Below are 23,539 nucleotides of genomic sequence, written 5' to 3' on the forward strand. Positions count from 1 at the left end.
TAAAAGCTTTTAATGGATTCTTTATGGAAGAGTAACTGAGAAAAGGAATCGCAGGAATGTTTATTTATACCATGAGTTGTGGAAACATATATAACCATAAAGGATATTATTGGAGGAAAAGAAAATGTAACATCAGCAGATTCATCTGTTTCAGATTTTGATGCATCAGGATAAATTTAATCTTTGCTCCAGAAGCATTTTAAATAGTCATAGGATATTTTTTCCATCAGACATTTTTATATTTGTGCTGAGATAATGCTTCAAATGTTTCAACACAACAGAGAAATGCTGTGGAAAAAATGAACTGCATATTACTCTATTTCTAAACTCTAAATGATTGTAACTAATAGTCTTGACCAGAATTCTGTTTTCTTAAAATTATCCCTTACACTCATGTTGATTATTTGATACAATACTTCCCAGTATCATGAATATATGTGCTGTGTGTGTGTGTGCGCGTGCGCACACACATGTGTGACTTGAATGTGTGAATCAGGTCTTTCGCATCTTATGAGTTTTTGTTTGTTTGTTTGTTTTTGAGATAGGCTCTCTGTCACTCAGAGCTGGAGTACAGTGGCACAATCATAGCTCACTGAAGCCTCAGACTCTTGGCCTCAAGTGATACTCCTACTTTGACCACCCAACATAGGATTACAGGCATGAGCCACCACACTTGGCCTGTGAGTTTAATTTGGAACACAATTCCCATATCTATCTTCAAGGCCTAGAATAATGGACATTGTGAATGTACCCATGATTTACCTCAAGTGCTGGGACAGATTTGAAGTAAGTGATGTTTATCTTCATTGAACCTTGTCTCTCTTTCCATCGGAAGAAGTTTTGTCACATGGAAGTTCTGCCTCTGGCTTGGGAAGGTACCTTGGGTCACACAGAAGAGGACTGTCGTGGGACATTTGTATTTTGGAGAGTGGTTTCTGAATCAACTTTTATCTTTTTGTACTTCTCTCTGCTATTCTGAATTTCTCAGTCTCTTTTTCTTTCTCTCCCTCCCTCTTACTGTATGTATTTATTGTTTTATAGCATGCGACTTTTAATGCAAATACATACATAGAATATAAAATTCTCCCTTCATTCCTCCCCACCCTCCAATTCCCATTCCCCTCCCAGCACCACTGTTTACGTTTTAATGTATATCTTTTTAGTCCTTAACACATACATTAAAGAAAGTACTTTGACTTCCAATGTCACTATTTTTTTCGTTTCGTAAATATCATACTGTCTTATCTTCCCCAAAATCACCATTTTTAAGACAAATGTATTAATTTAATAACTGGAGGAGATACGGACCTTGGTATACAGAAGCATATTTTGAGTTTCAAATGTCTTCACTTGCTAGACTACTCATGTAAAGCTCTTGCTACATTTCACATTCTAGGTAACATGTGAAACACTATAGTGGATTGAATGGTGTCCCCCCAGAACGTATATCTGTGCTCTAATTTCCAGAATCTGTCAGTGACATCTGTTTTTGGAAAAAGAATCTTCGTAGATGTAACTGAATTAAAGATGTTGAGATGAGGAAATCACCCTGGATTACTTGGTGAACAGTAAATCCAATGACAAGTATCCCTGTAAGATAGTCACTCAGAGAAGAATGCAAGGTGAAGACAGAGGCAGAGAATGGAGTGGTGTGGCCACAAGCCAAAAAAGTCAGAGAATACTGGTGGCCACTAGAGGATGGAAGAGGCAAGGAGTTCTCCCCGGGAGCCTCCAGAGGGAGTGTGGCTTAGCTGACATTTTGATTTTGAACCTCTGGCCTCCAGAACTGTGAGAGGATAAATTGATTGCTTTAAGCCACTTAGTTCATGGTATTTTGTAACAGCAGCTACAGGAAACTAGTACAAACACCGAAAAAGCCAAAATACTATATTTCCACTACTTAGAAGTAGAATAAAGTGGAACAAAATTTGATTTAAAAAATTAATTCATAAAATTCACTCTTAAATAAGCAATACATAACTTTTCTTGTTATAAAATAATGTCCCAAGAATTGTAATTTTACCAAGCTTCTATTTAAATGTCATATAATTCCTTGACTAAAGCACTAAAATAAAAAGATGTGTTTCTGGATTACTAAGAGGGATTTATTAAATAGTAACAAGAAAATGCTGAATTAACCTTATCTAAGCCTTAAAGATAAACATTTGGAACTGAAATCTAATAAAACTCATAAAATGGGAGCATTTTATTATTAATAATAAGATTTATATTTATACAATGTACATTTATAAAACACCACCTTAAGAATGATAATTCTGTCAAGTTTCCATTTGAGTCATTTCGTATTTACTTAACTAACAGCAGTAAAACAAAAAGAACAAAATCAAAATTACTTTAGAAGAGATATAAAAGAACATCTTCCTGTGGTCCTGGATTTCAGAAGGCTGAATCAGTTTTGGAGATGACTCATTACTCTTTTCAGTGTTGGGACAGAAGATGGGGGATGAAAATTACTTGGTGGAGAGGATTCTTGGAAAGATCCATACTGGCTTCCCAGGGGAGGAAAGGGACAGGAGGTCTTCTTCTTAGCAGTTATTCCCTGGCATCCTCTGCAGCACCTGACCCCTGAATGCAGAATGAAATGGAGGTCCCGAGTCTGGGCCAGCTGTGTTTTGTTCAGGTGGGAGCATTGAATCAAGCATGTGTAAATGACCAAGATTATCTGTGATGCCATTTTTATTGGATTCCATTTCAGAAGATGAACAACCTTTGTGATATCAAAGGAAAACATAATAAAACTTACAAGTTCTGCTGGTCCTGAGACTGGCAGTACGTGCAGCACCAGGGCAAACTCTGTATTGCTCTTTTAGAGGAATTGCTGGATCAAGATACAATTGGCTGGATAGAGGAATTCTTTTCCTGTGATTCTGCTCCTATGAGGGTGGTGTCCTTGGATCACTGAGCCATCCCTGTTGTATTAGTTTGCTAGGACTGCCATAACAAAGTACCACAAACTAGGTGACTTCAACAACAGAAATTTATTTTCTCACAGTTTTGTAGGCTACAAATCCAAGGTCAGGTTGACAGTGGGTTTGCTTTCCCCTGAGACCTCTCTCCTTGGCTTGCAGATAGCCACTGTCTTGCTGTGTCCTCACGTGGTCTTTCTTCTGCATGCATGCATCCTGATGTCTCTCTGTTACAATTTCCTCTTCTTGTAAAGAAGAGATTGGATTAGGGCTTACTCTAATGGCCTCCTTTTAACTTAATCCCCTCATTAAGTTAAAGGCCCTGTCTTCAAATTTAGCCACATTCTGAAGTACTGGGGATTAGGGCTTCAACATGTGGATTTTAGGGAAACACAAGTCAGGCCATAACACCACCCTAATGCTCCATTTAATACTCCCCCTTCTTTAGCGGGCTGGTAATCCAGAGAATTCCCTAGATTTAGATTCATAGAGAGATGATTATTCATTTCTGTTCAGCACTGAGGCTCAAATTCTTCTTGCTCTCAGAGATGGCAAGTGTGGTAGATGCTGTAGGGCCTGCCCAGATTCCTTAGGCCCTTTCACTTCTGTGTTTTCTGGCTGACTTCAAATACTGGTGTTGGATGAGGGCTCTCCACACTGAAGAATACTCTTTTCCTTGTGAGCACGGCAGGTTGGCCATGCTGGGGATTAATGACTCTTGGGAGTGTCTTTCATCCAATGACTGAGAGAAATTGGTGTCTAACTATCCCAGTTTCTTTGGCTTTCTAGATGATTCCGAGTCATGTACTTTATATCATTTCCCAGATATTCTCCAAGGGATTAAGCTCCAGTTATCCAACATGCTATTTTGTTTGATAATGTACCCTTCATTGACTGTCTTCCCTTTTCTGTCTCACATTCTCCCTCCTCTGCCTTGTTTACTGTACCTTCCAAATAAATATTTTTCATTTGAATTATTTTCTGTGGATCTGCTTGTTTTAGGGAGGAGGATAATCTAAACTAAGGCAATTGATATTAGAAGTTGTTCCAGGAAGCAAATCTTCAAGATGGATTCTAGAATAGAAGCACTTGACATTCAGATTGAATCAATGACCCATTGTTAGCACTAAGAGGGGTGGTGATAGTCTCTGATGTATCATAGCATTATAATCATTAAGACTCTTACTGTGGTGAATTAGGTTGGGCTGAGGTGAAAGGGTGTGCACTGTCTCATGCAATATCTCTAGAATCTGACAGATGGGGTGATAGAGTTAGGCTTTGTGTCCCCACCCAAATCTCATTTCTAATTGTAGTTCCCATAATTCCCACATGTCATAGGACCCGTTATGAGGTAATTGAATCATGGAGGCGGTTTCTCGCTGTGCTCTCCTTGTGATAGTGAGTGAGTTCTCATGAGATCTGATGGTTTTATAAGGGACTTTTCTCCTCTTTGCTCTTCACTTCTCTCTCCTGTTGCCATGTGAAGAAGGACATATTGGCTTCCCCTTCCACCATGATTTTAAGTTTTCTGAGGCTTCCCCAGCCATGTGGAACTGTGAGCCAATTAAACCTCTTTCCTTTATAAATTACTCAGTCTCAGGTATTTCTTCATAGCAGTGTGAGAACAGACTAATACATGGGACATTGGTAATTACAAAGACTATAGATTTGGTCAGTTGCTATTAAATGACATTGATGTGTTGAAGAAAGCAAACCACTCAAACTAACCAGCCAAGAACCCAGGAAATTATGTAAAAGTCACAAAATCTTTTTGGCAATATTTAAGGAAGCTCCCATCTTCTAAAGCTGGAGAACGGATTGCAGTGAAAATCAAGCCTGGCATTAGATTGTGAGAGTAGTAGAATTACCAAGAAGCCTAAGAAATAGTCCTGGCAAGTCTCTTTCTAAAATTATGGACCTGATAGGAAAATCATGGGACTCTGATATCTAGAATGAATTGATTTGAGAATCTTAAAATCTTTCCAGATCTCCATGAACTTTTGGACTTGCATAAATGGCCCACTGAATTTCCCTAAGATTCCCTTGAACTCTTGGGCCTGGAGAAGTTGCCAATCCCTCTTACTAGAGGAGAGCAGTCACTTTCATTCCCAACCCTTCCTTGCCTGGATGTGATGCCGAAGACTCACCGAAGGCAGATACTTTCCAAGATAATATGCTTGCAAATATACTTACCTCAAGATTTGCTCCAACCTCCCCTCTTAGTATGCAGGCTTAATGTGAGCATGGCCCAACTGGGGAAGCTGATGGGTGCATGTGTGATCAGGAAAGGGACACCCTCACACAATACTCAGTAATTACATGTTAGTTAACACATTACAACATCCTGGCCCAACTGGGGAAGTACTGTCTCTAATTTGGGAGGAAAGAGACAATTCAGCAGATGAGTTGCAGGACCTGGCTAAAATATATATCAGGAAAATGTGTCTAGAAAATGATCTTGAGAATTATGCACAAGGAGTCACAAAATAAAGGTGAATACAGGAGAATTTATTGATATGAGTCTATCACATGGATTTAATATCTTCACAAGGACACCAGGAGTCAGTTATAATCTTATGTGTGTATGATGGACATGCCAGAGCTGCCTTGACCAATTTTTGAAGTAGGTGTCAGATGACTCAGAGAGTTCAGTACATTAGAATAGATTTATAGTTTTTGCTTTGATTTTCTGATATGCATTTTCTGATATGAATTTCAGTTACTAAGTTTAGTTAACTAATACCAGTGTCCCAAGAGCACTGTCTACATTTTAGTTATGAAGATATATTAACTGTGAGTAATTGCATAAAATACAAACTTTGCTATCTCTTCAGTGCATAAAGCGCTGCATAAATGACAGATGCACATCCTGACCAGTGATCAATTGTGTCACTTTTCAAAATATCTTTAGGTAATTGGCCAATGCACATCTGTTATTCAGTTCACACACAGATGGCAAACGTATAGTTGTGTCATCTCCTTGTCTCCCAGTAATAAAGCCATCTGACATTTTACAAAAATGGATACTTGAAAGAGGGAACCGACTGCCAAAAATGAAAGTACAGCAAGGAAACTAAAAGCATAATGTGGGAAGTGAAATTCTAATCAAATGTAAATGGGCTTATAGAATAAATAGTTGACTGTGGAAATGTTGACACCTCTGCTATTTATGAGACTCTAGACGTGCAGTCAGAGAAACTTAGCAAAGGCAACTGTATCCGTCTAAATGAGAAAAGTGGTCATGATGGAAAGGTTAAAGAGAAAAGGATGCCAGTGAGAAATTTCACATTTAAGAGAACTCTCAGAGATATTTCAACATATTAAAAGTAGAAAGGATAAAATGCGGGCAGCTGATTCAAACTTAGAAAGTAGTATGAAAATGTGCCAAGGCATACAAAAGCTGCTCACTCTATATTGTATGCGATAGGAGAGGAAGAAGCCCAGCACTGTTAAAACTACTCTTGATAAGTTTTTTTCTTAACAAAGAAATGAAAAACTTCAATCATCAATGCTTTTACTAGATAGGCACTTAGTGAGAGTATTATTTTATCTGTTTAAGCAAAATGATCAAGAGCAGGTGATCTAAACGTTGATGTCAGCTGCCAACAACAACAAACAGACAAAGTCATGATCCTTTATTCACTTTCCAGATATGAGGCAGTTCTCAGACTCAGCATTGATTGAAGAGAAACATGGGCCATCGTGAGGAAGAACTTTGCAGGGCCTCAGCAAGCACACACACTAGTAATTTCCCCTTTTTTTTTTTTCCCCGGAGCCAGTTACCAGAGTAATAATACAGTGGTGAAAGGGAAATGCCACGTTATTTCCAGGGCTGTTGGATAAGGGTCTGAACTGCCCTTGGTATGTTTTGAGGGAGGGAGTTTCTGGTGTTTGGTTCTGTTATAGGTTGAATAGTGTCTCCTGCAAAAAGAAATGTTAGTGTCTTAACCCTAAATACCTAGCATGTGACCTTATTTGGAGATGGGGTCTCTACAGAGATAATCAAGTTAAAATGCAGTCTTTTGTGTGGGCCTTAATCCTATATGACTTGTGTCCTTACAAAAAGTGGAAATTTGGACACAGAGACAGATACTTATAGAGGAAAAATGATGTAAAGAGACCCAGAAAGAAGATGCCATCTACAAGCCAAAAAGAGAGGCCTGGAACAAATCCCTCATAGTCCTGGGAAGGAATCAACCCTATCAATGCCTTCATTTCAGACTTCTAACTTCCAGAACCATGAGACAATGAGTTTCTAGTGTCATAGCCACCCAGTGTGTGGTACTTTATTATGGCAGCCTTAGAAAACTGATACAAAACCGTAAATGGAGTCCTGGCCTAAGTCCATCTCACAGTGAGTTCAAAGGCTCCTGTGGTCATGAACTCATTCCCTGAGTCCCTACTCATGATGAACATATTTAACAGAGTCAGAACCTTCAGACTGGTTAACTGATCTGGAGAGTCAGAGCTGCCACTGCAGGAAAGACTGCACAGAAGCCCTTGAAATACCCCTGCTGCCATTCCAACCAAGACAGAAAATCAGAAGCAAGACTGCATCTCAAGTGGAATGGCAGCAATAAGAGATACCCTCAAAGAAGTATTCAGGGGTGGTTGTCACCATCATCGTAACTCTTACCTCTAGAAAAAAGCCAGTGGATTGGAACAGAAGATGTAAACTTCTGAAAACTTAGCCAAGTTTCCAGCTGCTCTTTTGTATATACCTTTACCAGAACAGATCAACACAGTCTCTTGCACTTGGTGTACAGAAAATGATCTGGAGAAAGTGTTCTTTTCATTCTGTGCCAGAAAAATTTATTAGAAGCAATTTTCATTCATTTGGAAGAGACCAAATTATGCTGAGTTATATTAACTCTCTTACTCTTCATTACAATGTAGTGAAAAGGTAACTTGAATATTTAAACATTCTGCAGAAAATTCATACTGGTCTACTATTTAGATGATGTCACATTAAATGAACCAGGAGAAGGAAGTCATGAGTCCTCTGGATGCCTTGGTAAGACACATATACCAAAGGGTGAGACAGAAATGCTACAGAGATTCAGAGGCCTCCCACATCGGTGAAAGTTTTAGAAGTATTGTGGTCTTGGTCCCTACCAAGCTAGAAAAGCTATTGTGCCTTTTGTTTTCTACCACTGAGGAAAATGTATAGTACTGGAAAGGCTGGTTGATTAGAGATCTGGAAGAAGTAAGAATGAGAAGATCAATTACAAGAAATCTGTGGAAGAAGAATGTGGGTTGACTGTTAGGAATGGACACAAAGTATGTGAGTCTTTGCATCCCACATCAGTACTTACAGAGATCATCCACATCAGAGAAGGAATAGAAGACAAGATGGGTAGGATGATTTTTTCCAGTGGAGTTTAGCAAGCTTTTCTTTTTGGCCATCCCAGTGTTTGCACAATGGGCCCGTGAGTGGAGTAGCCTTGTGCCAGGAGTGCAGGTGATGCATGAGCCTGGCAGCGGAGGCTCCCTCTCACCAGGGCTGATCTAGGCACTGCTACTGCAGAATGGTCAAACGGTCAGTGGTAAAAACTGATGCTGAGTCCTTGATAGGATGCTATCCTCTGAAGACACCAATCTGGAGGTGACAGTCGTTTGTCCTTACTGGATTGATATATATTTTGGTTATAAATCTCCCTTCCCTGTTTGAGTGTTTTGGCTCATGCCTGTAATCCCAACACTTTGGGAGGCCAAGATGGGAGGATTGCTTGAGGCAAGGAGTTCTAGAACAGTCTGGGAAACATAGTAAGACCCTGTCTCTACAAACAAACAAACAAGAAACAAACAAACTGGGTATGGTGGTGAGCACCTGCAGTCCCACTTGGGAGGCTGAGGTGGGAGGACTTCTTGAGCTCAGGAGTTCAAGTTTGCAGTGAGCTATGATGGAGCCATGGCACTCTAGCCTGGGTGACAAAACAAGACCCTGTCTTTAATAAGAAACAAGAAAGTCTAATTTCCTAGCCATAGCACCTTGTTCTGTGCCATTATCTGAGGGATCAACAAGTGTCTGATTTGTGGTTGTATCTCACATAGCTTCACCTTGGATCAAGGGACCACATTTGTACCAAGGAGTAAGCACGTGTCCATGAAATCCACTTGTCTTACTATATCACCCAGGAGTTGCTGGCTTGAATGTTTAAAAGGCCACAGAGAGGTCAAGCAAAGGCATCAGCCTGGAGTTGTTGGATGCTATGTTCAAAGATGTGGTATATACCTTGAATCAACATATACTGCTATGTCTTCCTTAGGTAGAAGAAATGCATGTAGGATCCAAGTCATGGTAGTGTAAGTTGCCTTTACATCATTACTCTGTAACCCACTTTGAGGGAAGATGTACTTTCTATTCCCACAACTTTGAGCTTTGGTCTCAAGGTCTAGGTTCCCAAGGGACAAAGTAATTGTTTCTGTAAATGTAAGATTATAGCAGTTGCCTGGTCATTTTGGACTTTTTACACTAATAGACTAGAAGGTAAAGAAGGATTAGTATAGCGAAAATAATAATTGGCTTTAATGATCATAAAGAGAAAGATTGCTGCTACATAATAATGACAGGAAGAAGTATGTTTGAAACTCGGGAGATTCACTGGGTACCTCTTAATAACTTCAAGTCCAATGATTACCATAAGTGGAAACTGCTGGAACAACATCCTGACAAAGTTAAGGTAACTGGAGGGGCAGATCTCTTAGGCATGAAGGTCTGAGCTATCTTGTTGAATGACAGACCTGCATGAGCAGAAGTCCTGTCCAAGAGGGAGAAGAATCTACAATGTGTGTTAGAAGCGGGAGAGGGTGAATATCAGCTGTGCCCTTGGGAACAACTGCAACAGCTAATAGAAACTGTAGCTTGTACCAGTATAAATCTTGTTTTAAGTTTTTATTTTCTTCAATAAAAATTGTGTCTGGCTACTACTCTGAAGAAACAGTAGCAAGATGTTGTGAAATCAACATGGGGACAGGGAGCATCTGATTGGCACAAGGGATAGACAGTAGCAGATACAGTCAGTTCCCCATCCACATCTCTGGAGAATTCACCACATTTCCAATGGCAGCTATCTGCATTTGTGACTAAGGCTCTTTTTTACCTGCAGTGGTGGAGAGCTGCCTGTACTTTTGACAATCTAGAAGCGCCAGTGAATCAACAGTCCCTACAGGACAGCCCCCAGACAGCAACCCTCCTATGCAGGTGTATGAAAACCTGAGCTTCCTTGCTGCTGGGCATGGACAATTCTGAGGTGTATGTTTTGCGTGCATTTCTCAGAGCTTGCTTGTGGGATTAAACTTTAATTGCTCACTGTGGAATACTATGCAGTTAGAAAAAAGAACAAGGTAATGTCTTTTGCAGGAAAAGATTAGTTATCCTTAGCAAACTAATGCAGGAACAGAAAACTAAATAGTGTATGTTCTCATTTAGAAGTGGGAGCTTGATAATGAGAACACATGGATACATGGAGGGGATCAACACACACTGGGGCCTGTTGGAGGGTGGAAGAGGGAGAAGATCAGGAAAAGTAACTAATGGGTATTAGGTGTAATACCTGGGTTGATGAAATAATCTGTACAGCAAACCCCCATGACACAAGTTTACTTCCTGTATAACAAACCTGCACAAGTATGCCTGAGCTTAAAATAAAAATGTAAACAACTGCTTTAATTTCTCACTGTGATAACTAGTTTAATGGCACAGCCCTTATAGGTTACTTTCCCTTTCTTGTCTTACTGTCCCATTTTCTTACTAGTGTTACCTGCACTTCCCAACTAAACTATGCTCATGAATCCTTGTCTAAGGGCCTGTTTCTGGGGGAATGCTAAATAAGACAGATCCTAAAATTTTTACATATATACTTATTTCTTTATCATTCAGTGTATATCGTTACAAATAGTAATGCCAGTATTAATGCTAGCAGTAAACCTAATGTGAATGGTTTAAGATTTCTTTAATCTATTTTTATTCTTAAACCATATCACATTTATGATGTGTAACCAGAATATTATATTAAAAAAGTTACATGTAGTTTGAATTAAAGCTTATTGTCCCAGTATTTCTAACTGCTGGAGATGACGACGAGAGGGGGATTGTCTGTGTCCGTTTAGGCTACCATTTTGCCTGGAAGTTCAATGACATGATTTTTTGATTATCTGCAATGTTATTTTCTAGTTGAGAGGATTACCAGAGTTCAAATAAGGATAGAGAGGGTGGGGAGGCAGCGAAACATGGATCACAGCACACTGAGTTGGGACTTATCAGCATTGCTGTGAGTCACATCAATCTTTTTAATGTCAAAAATTTAGAGTTAAGGAAATAGCATACTTGGTTAGCAGAAAACCCAAATCAAGGCCTCTCTCCTTTTTTTTTTTTTTTCCAGTAAATGGCTAACCACATTCAAGGATGAATGATAATATAAAAAAGAACCAGCACAAAGGCTTTAATAAAAATGGAAAGGAACAAAAACAAAATGGAGATTCATAAAAGGAATTATCTAGGGAAATAGAATGATTCACTCAGAAATAAGAATTCATTTCAGCTCATAAAAGTCAATAGGTTCTTTCTATACCAGCAAAAATGAAAGAAAATACAACATAATATAAAAAGTCATTTGCAAAAGGAAAACAACTCTATCTTATCTAGGAATTAACAATGAACAAAAGAAAAATCTTCAAACTCAATTGAAGGACATAAAAAATCTGAATAAATGAAGATACATGATATGTATGACACACACACACACACACACACACACACAGAGCCCATAAATTCAGTGTTTCTCCAACAAATTGCCATGGGCCCTTCTGAAAGTGCAAGTCTAGGCAGCCATTTCTATTGTGTGACTCTTAGTGAATAAGACACCCCCTTTCCTAAAGTCACTATTAGAATAATTCTGAAAAACAAAGAGAATGTAAATCTTATCCAATCAACCTCTAATAGTATACTGTTCGTAATTAAGAATTAATCTTCACAGGGACAAAGCTATAATGACCTTGTGTGGTGCTGATTCCATACTCCTCTTGCCAGGAATGTCACCTCTAGTACTAAATGGGGTGTGGCTGTATTCAAACTAGGCAATGTTGAGGGCACAAGACAGTTAGCAGTGGGAACTTAAGCTGAAAGGTTGCATATGAAGAGGCTAGGAAGTAGAGCAGGAACATACAGAGAAAAGAGAGAGTCTACACAATGAGCTATCATGTCAAAATCAAGGTGGTGATGAAAAAGCCTAAACTATGCAGTAGTAAAAGGAATACAACGTGAGGGAATGGATAAACCAGAAGCATAGCAGGAGAGAACTCAGCAAACTGAAAGCCAGAGGAAAGAGACAAACGTGCAACATGGAGAGAGTAATTGGTTCCTAGGGATTCATCAGTTTCTAACTGCTTACTAGTTAACAGTTTTATTTCTAGACCTTATGTATATCTTCATAATAAGCTCAGTATTATTCTTAAGGTGGTCAGAGTGACTCAGTCTTTTCTTTTTAAGACATAATTTTCCCTAGTATCTTGGTATCCTGGCACATTATTATTATTGATCAATGAAAGGTATTTAAACATAATGTATCATTCTTTTGCACTCTTATCTACATTTTCTTCATTTTTTTTTGCTTTGCATGTACCATTTGTTCTCTTGTCTTTCCTTTCATTCTCTTCCTTTCTCTCAGATCTTCAATTCGATTTCATCCCCTAAATGCACCCACTCTGAGACATTTTTTACATGTACTTAAGCTTCTTGTAAAATATATGGTGTTATACATGTGTTTTTATTTTTCTTAAATAGCGTGGGGCTATGAATCTCATTCTATCTGCTTTTTTCCCCAATCAACATTGTTTTAAAGATCTATTCACATTGCTGTATATATGTTTATTTTGTTGCTTCTGATTTCTGAGTATTATTCCATAGCATGCATTTATCATACTTATCCACCCACAAAATGGGTAAACAATGATTTGATAAACACTCTGTATTATGCTCCTGTACTGACTTTTTCTTATTTCTCTGGATATGCATATCACAAAATAAGATCGATGGGTCTAGGGCCTATCCCTATACAATTTTATTGAGTAATTTTACAACATTCTGGCAGATTGCTCTTAAGAATGGCTCTGGAATATGAGTTTTAATTTTCTTTTGTTTTCAGTTGGTATCATCAATATTTTTTAACTTTAGACATTCTGACAGAATAAAGTGGTATCTCATAACTGAGTCACATGTGGCTGATTACTAAGTTAGGGCATTAATTCAGTAACTTTAGGTATTTAGCATTAAGTTCATATTCTGTAACTCTGTAACAGAATGCTAATTCTGTATTAGCATTAACTTCATATTCTGTAAATTGCTAATTCATATCCTTATTTTCTATTGGGCTTTCTGTCTTTTTTTTTTTGATTTGTAAAAATTTTTGTATGCTTTAAATATTAATCCCTTGTGGGTTTTAAAAATTGCATTTTTTTTCTTAGTTTGTCATGACCTTTCAGCTTTGTTTAAGCTGATCACCATTGAACTGAAATCTTTAATTTTGATATAGTCAGTTCTATGAAGTTTTAAAAATATTTCAATTTTATATTATCACTTAAATTTTTTTTTAGGGACAGGGTCTCAATCTCCCACCCAGGCTGGAGTGCAGCCTTTCATATTTTTATAATAAGCTCCATTTTTCTTAAGGTGGTCTGAGTGACTCTTAACACTTTTCATTTTAAAGAATTAATTTTCCCCAGTATCTCTATCAATGGTACTATGTGGTGCCATCACGGCTCACTGCAGTCTTGAACTCCTGGGCAGAAGCAATCCTCCTGCCTCAGCTTCCTGAGTAGCTGGGATTATAGGCAATTTTGTTTTTAATTGTGGTTACAATCACATTACATAAAATTTGCCATCTTAAACATTTTTAGGTATACAGTTCACTAGTTGTAAGTATATTCACATTGGTGTGCAACAGAATTCTACAACTTTTTAATTTTGTAAAACTGAAACTGTGCCCATTAAACACCAATGTCCCCTCTCTAAGCCCTTGGCAGCCACCTTTCTACTTTCTGTTTCTATGATATTGACTATTTATTTATTAAATTTTTAATAATTTCAACTTTTACTTTAGATATAGGTGGTACATGTGCAGGTTTGTTATGTGGGTATATTGCATGATGCTGAAGTTCAGGGTATGGTTGATCCTGCCACTCAGGTACAGAGCACAGTACCAGTAGTTAATTTTTCAACCCTTGAGCCCCTCCTTCCCCCCCAGTAGTGTCCAATGTCTAATGTTGTCATCTTTATGTCCATGAGTACCCAGTGTTTAGATCCCGCTTATAAGTGAGAACATGCAGTGCTTGGATTTCTGTTCCTGCGTTAATGGCCTCCAGTTGCATTCATGTTTCTGCAGAGGACATGATTTCATTCTTTTTTATGGCTGCGTGGTATTCCATACGTATCACATCTTCTTTATCCAATCCACTGTTGGGCAACTAGGTTTATTCCATGTCTTTGCTATTATGAATAGTGTTGCAATGAACATTTGAGTGCACGTGTCTTTTGGGAAGAATGGTTTATTTTCTTTTGGATATGTATACCCAGTAATGGGGTTGCTGGGTCAAATGGTAGTTCTAAATTTTTTGAGAACTCTTTAGACTGCTTTCCACAGTGACTGAACTCACTTACATTCCCATCAACAGTGTATAAACATTCCTTTTTCTCTACAGCCTCACCAGCATCTGTTATTTTTTGACTTTTTCATAATAAATTAAAAATGTCTTTTTTAATTTATTAAAAATGACTGGGGCGAGATAGTATCTCATTGTGGTTTTGATTTGCATTTCTCTGATGATTAGTGATGTGGAACATTTTTTCATGTTTGTTGGCCACTTGTATATCCTCTTTTGAGATGTGTCTGTTAATGTCTTTTGCCCACTTAATAATAGAGTTATTTGTTTTTTGCTTGTTGATTTAAGTTACTTATAAATTCTGGGTGTTAGGCCTTTGTCGGATGCATAGTTTGTGAATATTTTCTCCTATTCTGTAGGTTGTCTGTTTACTCTTTTGATAGTTTCTTTTTCTGTGCAGAAGTTCTTCAGTTTTCTTGGTTCCCACTTGCCAATTTTTGTTTTTGTTGCAATTGCTTTTGAGGGCTTAGTCATAAATTCCTTCCCAAAGCTGATGTCTAGAATGGTGTTTCCTAGGATTTCTTCTAGGATTCCTATAGTTATTTATATTTAAATCTTATATTTAAATCGTTAATCCATCTTGAATTAATGTTTGCATATGGTGAAAGGTAGGTGTATTAGTTACTGTTCTCTAGAGGGACAGAACTAATAGGATATATATACATATGAAAGTGAGCTTATTAAGGAGAATTGACACATACCATCACAAGATGAAGTCTCACAACAGGCCTTCTGTAAGCTGAAGAGAAAGGAAGCCAGTAGTGGCTTAGTCCGAGTCCCAAAACCTCAGAAGTAGGGAAGCCAGCAGTCAGCGGCAGTCTGTTGCTGAAGGCCCAAGTCTAAGAGTTCAAGCACTGCAGCTGATCAACAGGATGATAAACGTTGCAACCAGATTGCTCTCATGTTTCATACTTGGTGATCAGTTTAATGAACAAGATGAAGAGGAAGGTAAAAAAAAAAAGATTTCTAATCTGGATGACAGAGATAGTTAGATTACTATCACTGAGATTTCAAACACAGAAAGAGGAGCTGATAATATATATGCAATCTACAAAAAAGGAAAAAGAGTGTTAATGTCGACTGCAGAATTCTCTAGAGCAAGCTTGTCCAACCTGTGGCCCATGGGTGGCATGTGGCCCAGGATGCTTTAATGTGGCTCAACACAAATTTGTAAACTTTCTTAAAACATTGAGTTTTTTTGTGATTTTTTTTTTTCACTCATCAGTTATTGTTAATGTTAGTGTGTTTTATATGTGGCCCAAGACAGTTCTTCCAATGTGGCCCAGGGAAGCCAAAAGACATCCCTGCTCTAGAGCATTAAAAAAAAAAATTAAGAAACACCGCATGTTCTCACTCATAAGTGGGAGTTGAACAATGAGAACACATGGACACAGGGAGGGGAACATCACACACCGGGGCCTGTTGGGGAGTGGGGGGCTAGGGGTGGAATAACATTAGGGGAAATACCTAATGTAGGTGGCGGGTTGATGGGTGCAGCAAACAACCATGGCACATATATACCTACGTAACAAAACTGCACATTCTTCACATGTACCCCAGAACTTAAAGTATAATACAATTAAGAGTGATGTAGTAGAGATGCTTTTGTCCTAGTAAAATGGAACAATAAAACAATTCCAGTAAAACTTAATGACTAGCATGCCAAACTGTCTAATTTACAATAGAAAATAAGTTAGAAAATCTGACCCATTTTGACTGACATTGCTATGCCTTTAGCTTTGCTTAGATTTGTTGGTTTGGAAGGAAACTATAAACTCGATTTCAGGGATGCATGTTAAGCAACTTCAGATTTAAACTGTTTACAACTGCTAGCTTTTGTGTATGGTTTTCATTTGACATTCTACATTTCCACTCTGCATGGGAATCACCTGGAATTCATTCCAGATGGGTGATTCTGAAAGACATTTTCAGTTAGTCAGAAGTCTAAAGCCGTGTGACTTCTAGTCTCTGCTAGAGTGTTTTCTATTTTTTTAAGTTCTAGTAAGAGTTTTCCTGAAGTAATAGTAGCCAACTCTTTATTTCTAGTGACTGGGAATTTCATTCAGAGGGGATGGGTGATTTAATTTTTAGGAATAGAAAGCTTTACTAATGAATTAACTTAAAATATTTTCACACAGGGGTCTAATTAAAATTTACGTAATATATAACATTCTGTTCATGTCCCTAATAGCTGACACATGCTTTAGCTGGAAATAAATGAAAACATATGGGCATGAACATGTTGCCATCATATCAAAACAATGTGTTCATTTCAAAATATTTTATGAAACTATATTTGTTTCAAACATGGTATGTGCTGTATTGCCATAATGAGAAAACTTTTCCTGTCAAAATGCTTTTTACGGAGTTTATCTGAAGGGCAGCTATGGAGGGCAGTTTCTAAAGAAATCTGTATCAATATCCTTAGTCCATCCTTGGAGGGTTGCATATATCTTGGTGTTCTTTCCTTCCTTTCTCCCACTTTTCTGTTGTAGACTTAAAGTGTGATATAGCAAAAAAAAAATCAATTTCATAATTTTGTGAAACTATTACTAAACTAGAGTCTAGGGATTCTTCTTTCTTTGCATCTATGATTTTTTTCTTTTCTTTTAAAATTTATTTATTATTTAAACATTTTCTATATATTTAGAGGGTACAAAGGCAGATTTCTTACATATGTCTATTGCGTTGTGATGATGTAACTGCCTGAGGGGTTCTTCCTGCCCACCGCTCAAAGAAAGACCATGACATTGGAGTAGAGAAAGAGTTTAATAGACACTAAGCCAGCCATGCCACATGGGTGCTGGAATTTGTACTCAAATGATCTAGGTTGAAGCTCATGGGTTAGGGGTTTTCAAAGGTAGTTTGAGGGAACAGGTGGGTGTGGTCAGATAACAGGTGCTTGTTGCTGATTGGTTGGGGTGGAGATGAAATCATAGGGGGTCAAAGCTGTCCTCCTGAGGGCTGAATTGCTTCTGGTTAGGAGAGACTCAGCCGCCTCTCCTCTCCAGGGTGCCTGGTGGCCTCCCATTAGCTTTTAAAAGCAGTTGAGTTTTGGGCGAGGCCTATTGTCATTTACACTGTAGCCTAAATGTCTTCCAAAGTTATCTCAGCCCAGCAGCCCATGAGTAATTTAAGGAAATGCAAGATGGGGGTAGGTTAGCTTAGCTTACTGTTACAATTTTTCTCACTTCTATAATTTTTGCAAAGGTGGTTTCAGTGAAGTCTGGGTGATATTGTACCCAACAGGGTAATTTTTCATCCCTCCCCCTCCCCCTGCCTCATCCTCTCACCTTTTGTAGTCTCCAGCATCTGTTATTTCACTCTGTATGTCTGCGTGTACCCGTGGTTTAGCTCCCATCTGTAAGCGAGAACAGGTGGTATTTGACTTTCCATTTCTGCGTTATTTCACTTAGGATAATGGCCTTCAGCTCCATCCACTTTAATACATCTACGATTATTCAGACTCATAGTCCTCAATGCCTAGGTCTAGTTGCTCCATGTTATTTTTCATTCATCCTCTATGCACATTTCTGCTGTGTGCCTTCATCATATCTACTATCTGCAATGCCAGCCTCCTTTCTTTTGATTTATTTACAGCTGATTAGTTCTATTCTAGGTGCTACATTTAGTTTTTTTTACAAAGATCCTCAGTAAATCCAGATAGCTTTGTCTTCATTTTCTGTTTGTTCATCTATAATTTACTTTTGGCATTGTATTGTATAGACATTTGTATGATTTTGTATTTTGAATTATTTCATATATATTGTAAACCAAAAATAAAATTCTAAGCCCCCAACTGATTGATGGACCCCCCCCACCTTGGCCAAGGGCACTCCAAAGTAATCTGAAAATCTAGTTCAGGCCATGATGAGAAGAGGGGGTCAGACACACTTCATTATACCCTCCTCCCCTGGGAATTCAGGCACACCTGACCAGCTTTAACATTAAAACAGAAATCTTAAGACTGATAAAGACTCTGTAGCAATAAGACACCGTTTCCAACCTGACTCTAGTGTAGCATCACGTGACAAATGCAGGCCTAAAAAGAATCACAATATTTTACCCCAAAATATATTTCTTTGACATATTTTGAAATGACCCTGTAAAGCTGTCTCTTGTGAGGGAAAATAAATATACATACTGTAGAGAATCTCTTTCTCTTTTCAGGAGAGATTTAACTAAGCTCTAGGAGAGCGTTACCTAAGAGTCTAGCACCTTTTCAGGTCTGATAAGAGCTCTGAAACCTGCTACCTGGAGGCTTCAGCTGCATAATCAAACCTTTGTCTCCACAGCTGTTTATCTTGAGAGCTTGTTTGGAGGTTCTCGCAAGAGAGCATAGCTACTTGTACACCCTTGACTGAAGACCCGTCCTCCTCTATCAGGGATGGTCGTCCTCTTCGACTGAGAGCACACCTTCGGGAGGGACACACATGGAGCAGTAAGGGAGGAAGGGGCTACCTGCCGAGCCAGCCAGATCAGCCAAATCATCCCTGGCAATCAATGGGGTGACAGATGTTGCAGCCAGGTTGCCCTCACATCCACGCAACCATTTATCTTAACCCAGACGTTTCTTTCTATTGATTCCAAATCTTTACATAATAATGGATGTGGTTTGGCTCTATGTCCCCACCCAAATCTCACGTCGAATTGTAATCCCCACCTGTTGGTGGAGGGGCCTGGTGGAAAGTGATTGGATCATGGGGGGAACCTTCCCCCTGGTTCTTGTGATAGAGTTCTCATGAGATCTGATGGATTAAAAGTGTGACATTTTCTCGTTCACTCTCTCTCTTCTGCCACTTCGTGAAGAAGGCACTTGCTTCTACTTCACCTTCCACCGTGATTGTAAGTTTCCCGAGGCCTCCCCAGCCATGCAGAACTGTGAGTCAGTTAAACCTGGCAGTAACCAATTGCCAATCAGAAAATGCTTGAATCCACCTATGTCCTGGAAGCCCCCACTCTGAGTTGTCCCACCTTTCCGAACTGAAGGAATATACACCTTACATTGTAGAGATTGGTGTCTTATGTCTCCCTAAAACACAGAAAAACCAAGATGTTTTTATAGGTTTTTACAGGTCTTGTAGCCTGATGGCACCTTGGGCGCATGTTCTCAAGATCTCCTGGGGCTGTGAAACAGATTGTGGTCCTCATATTTGTCTCATAATAAATCTCTTCAAATATTTTACAGAGCTTAACTGATTTTGTCAACCATATGTATCTTTTTGACTTGAAGAGTATACATTCCTTGAGGGCAAAATATAGTTTATAAATTTTTATTAATATGTGTTTTTTAACATTGTGAGGCACATAAGTAGTGCCACATCCACTGGCGTTTTATTGGTCTGTTTGAATTTTATTAGTCTAATTTCAACTCTACCACCAACTGTGTTTTCTGAATGAAACTTTAAATTTATTTCCTATATTAATAGTCATTTATTAACATATATTGGTTAATTTATATACTGGTTTTGATTGAATTAATCTTTTCCAATTTTTATCTCTATGAATTCTAATTGATTTTTATGAGTGATGTGGTATGAATCCTTTTTTTTTTTTTTGAGATGGACTCTTGCTCTGTCACCCAGGATGGAGTGCAATGGCGCATCTTGGCTCACTGCAACCTCTGCGTCCTGGGTTCAAGTGATTTTCCTGTCTTAGCCTCCCGAGTAGCTGGGATTACAGGTGTGTGCCACCATGCATAGCTAATTTTTGTATTTTTAGTAGAGACAGGGTTTCATCACGTTGCCCAGGCTGGTCTTGAACTCCTGACCTCAGGTGATCCACCCACCTTGGCTTCCCAAAGTGCTGGGATTACAGGCGTGAACCACCATGCCTGGCCTGAATCCTATCTTTTAAGATTCTCCTCAAACTTCACCTTCCTGAATCTTACGCATTCCTAACCCACCGCTCTAAGCTCCCTCTTCTGTGCTCCTTTTCCTTTGATTTGCTCCCATTACTTTATTTACAGAAAATACTACATCACCTTATAGATTTTTTGATGGTTGTTTGCCCTGCAAGACTGAATTCATTAGGACAATGACCAATGTTTAATTTTTTATTTTCAGTATTTATATAGTCAGTCCTTAGTATATAGTAGATATTCAATAAGAGTTTGCTGCATAAAAACTTACAACAATTCCGTAGGATAGGCACTATTTTTATAGAAACTGAGACTCAGAGAGTCTAAGCGAGTTATGAAATTCACACAGCAGCGATTCCATGCTGAAGGATTCTATTCATAGTTGTGACTCCAAGTTCAAGGATTTCTTCTAAAGGCTGCCAGTGCTAGAAATGTGCTTCCCTCTGAGACTCAGTGTTGTTTATAGTTTCCAGTTGATTTGTGACTTTGAAATTAATGGAAATATTATTTATATTTTTCCTATTTGAGGTATGATTCTTTGATAGCTTTATTGAGATGTAATTTACATACTATGCAATTCACTCATTTATTAGTTTTTAATATACTCACGGATATGCACATCACCACCATAGTCAATTTCAGGCCATTTTTTTCAATTCAAAAAGAAACTTAGTATCCGTTAGCTAAGCCCCTACCCCCAGCTACCACTCCCGAGGTAAATTCTTAAGGCGTAAGGGTAATTCAAATAATTATGTGCTGTAAGTTTAATGTCCCTTTCACAGCATTTACTAGTAACTGTTTAAGTGTTGTCAGCAGGTTAATTATTTCTAGTTAAAAAGCATTGAAAGGTAACTTTCTAATTAAATAATTTAAAGGGTGAAACTTTTAAGACTTGAGTGTTGTCAATATGCGTATAGTGGTTACAATATTTTCATGCTACTTAGGCATAAAGAAATAATATTTTTTATGTTTGAAATAACTCATCTGAATCTCTATTTCAGTTCCTGATGGCAGAACATATAGTCTTGGTGCATTCTGGGTAAACACAATAATTTTACAATTAAACCCAGTAACATTAGTTGTAACTCTACAGGATAGCATTGAGAAGCACTGACTGCTGGTTGTTGCCATCTGTCCAGTTTGTCATCTGTTGAGGTGCAACTTGCTCCATCTGTCAGCTAGGCATGCTTCCTCTCTACATCTGCACCCCCTGAATGGTAAGGCTTCTTAGGATTTGGTTTATGTTCTGTACTGTTCTTGTCTAAAGAGAAAGCCCTTAAGGCGTCTTTTTCCTAGTTTGGAGGGAGGTAGGAAAATAAGGCTGCTTTCTTAAGTCACTTCAGACCTGCGGGGAACTGGGTGAGGTAGCAGCAGACACTCCCTGCCTCTATCCCACATGCCTCTAGTCAACTTCTCATCTGCTCTAGGAAACTTTTAGGACTTGGCTTATTCCTCCAGGCCTCTGCCAAGAAGAGAGCCTCTCCTTTTTACTATCATAGCCCCAAACTTCTCTGGAGCTTCACATTTATTCACTTCCTTTTGAAGCTTACTCTTGTTTTGGATGGTGGAAAGGCGGAAGAAGTGCAGGGCACTGAGATCATTTTCATAAGTGTCTGTTTTGCTTTTCCTTCAATTCTTTTCGAGAACATGAATAGCAATATTATGGGATGTCTAGGAATACATATGTCACAGTCATATTATAAAAATATGTCTGGAAAAGGCAAACCCAAATTCAAATGAAAGTAACCTCCTACAATGGTTAAAGAAAAAGAGTTTATGAGATATTTGAATTTATTAAAATTTTAGTTCATAACATCATTGTTACATCTTTATTTGGTTAAGAATAATGAATCATTTCTAAATATTTGGACTCCCTGTGTGCTTAATCAGAGAGGATGAGACAGTTAGCAGGATATGCCATTTCAGCAAGACGCAAGTCAAAAACAGCCAAAACATCTTGATTAGCATTAGAAAATTCTGATGACTATAAAGACATGGCATAATGTGACAAATCCAAGAATGGTCTCAGAGCATAATGATAAAGGTTCTCTAAATTTACTTTCAGAAATAGAGTAATTATAATCACGTAATACATTCCAAGCCTGAGTATACATGAAATTGCTGTCAAAATCTGCCTCAGGGTATTTAAACTTTCAGTAATTGTAAGTTTAATTTCTAGAGAAGAGTACATGTGTTCAGTTGGAAATAATTTTGCCTCCCATAAAATAGACCAAATTAAACCAAATTAGTGCATTTCAAGAGAAACCGAATGCAATAATGTGATTTTTTTCAGTAAATTCTTGTGAAGTACAATATTGTGTCACTGCTTAATTTCTTAAACGTCCAGAGTTGTCAGATAGGTTTTAACTTACATGGTACCTCCTGGGGAGCTGTAAGGAAAATAATTTTCGGGCTGGTTCCTGGCTTTAAGGAAGCAGTACAGGAATTGAATGATTAATGCCCATTTTGTGTTGGGGGATGCCCTGTCTGCCCTCAGTACTAACAGTGGTGCCACATAGAGTATATTGTACACAGTACTTTGGATAACATATACATTTTGATATGAATTTGTTTTTTTTTTTTTGAGATGGGAGTCTCACTGTGTTGTCTAGGCTGCTCTTGAAGTCCCGGGCTCAAGCATTCCTCCCATTTCAGCCTCTCCAGTAACTGGGACTACAGGCACACACCACCATGCCTCACTATTAATTCTAATATGATTTTGTAGATGAACTGTAACAAAACAATGAGAGCTAGGAGAATGATCTGAGGAATGAATAACTTCAATATTTTGCTATATGAAATCATAAACAAAATATCGATCATTTTCTTTACTCATCACTGAACCCTTGTTAACCCATTGCTCTGGGCAGGGCACAAATCCTGTTTGCTTCATGGTCTTCCTTCATACTCTCACTGAACTGTGATCTTTTGTGCAACAAACTACCATGGCAATGTGTTTGTATCTTTCACTGACACTTTTCACATTATACCTTTTATTACTTATCTATCCTTGTTCCCCATTATTTTGTTTTCTTAAATTAATTAATTTTTAAGTTAATAAAAATTGTATATATTTACGGCATATAACATGGTG

At 38.3% G+C, this 23,539-nt stretch overlaps 1 protein-coding gene across 1 annotated transcript in view; it reads left to right on the forward strand.

Annotated features, from left to right (window-relative positions):
- Positions 1-23,539, forward strand: part of LOC140711435 (uncharacterized) — a 354,739-nt gene that overhangs the window by 68,164 nt on the left and 263,036 nt on the right. The gene's annotated exons all lie outside the window — the stretch shown is intronic.

Source organism: Chlorocebus sabaeus, chromosome 3 (assembly GCF_047675955.1).
Source record: "Chlorocebus sabaeus isolate Y175 chromosome 3, mChlSab1.0.hap1, whole genome shotgun sequence".
NCBI lineage: Eukaryota > Metazoa > Chordata > Mammalia > Primates > Cercopithecidae > Chlorocebus > Chlorocebus sabaeus.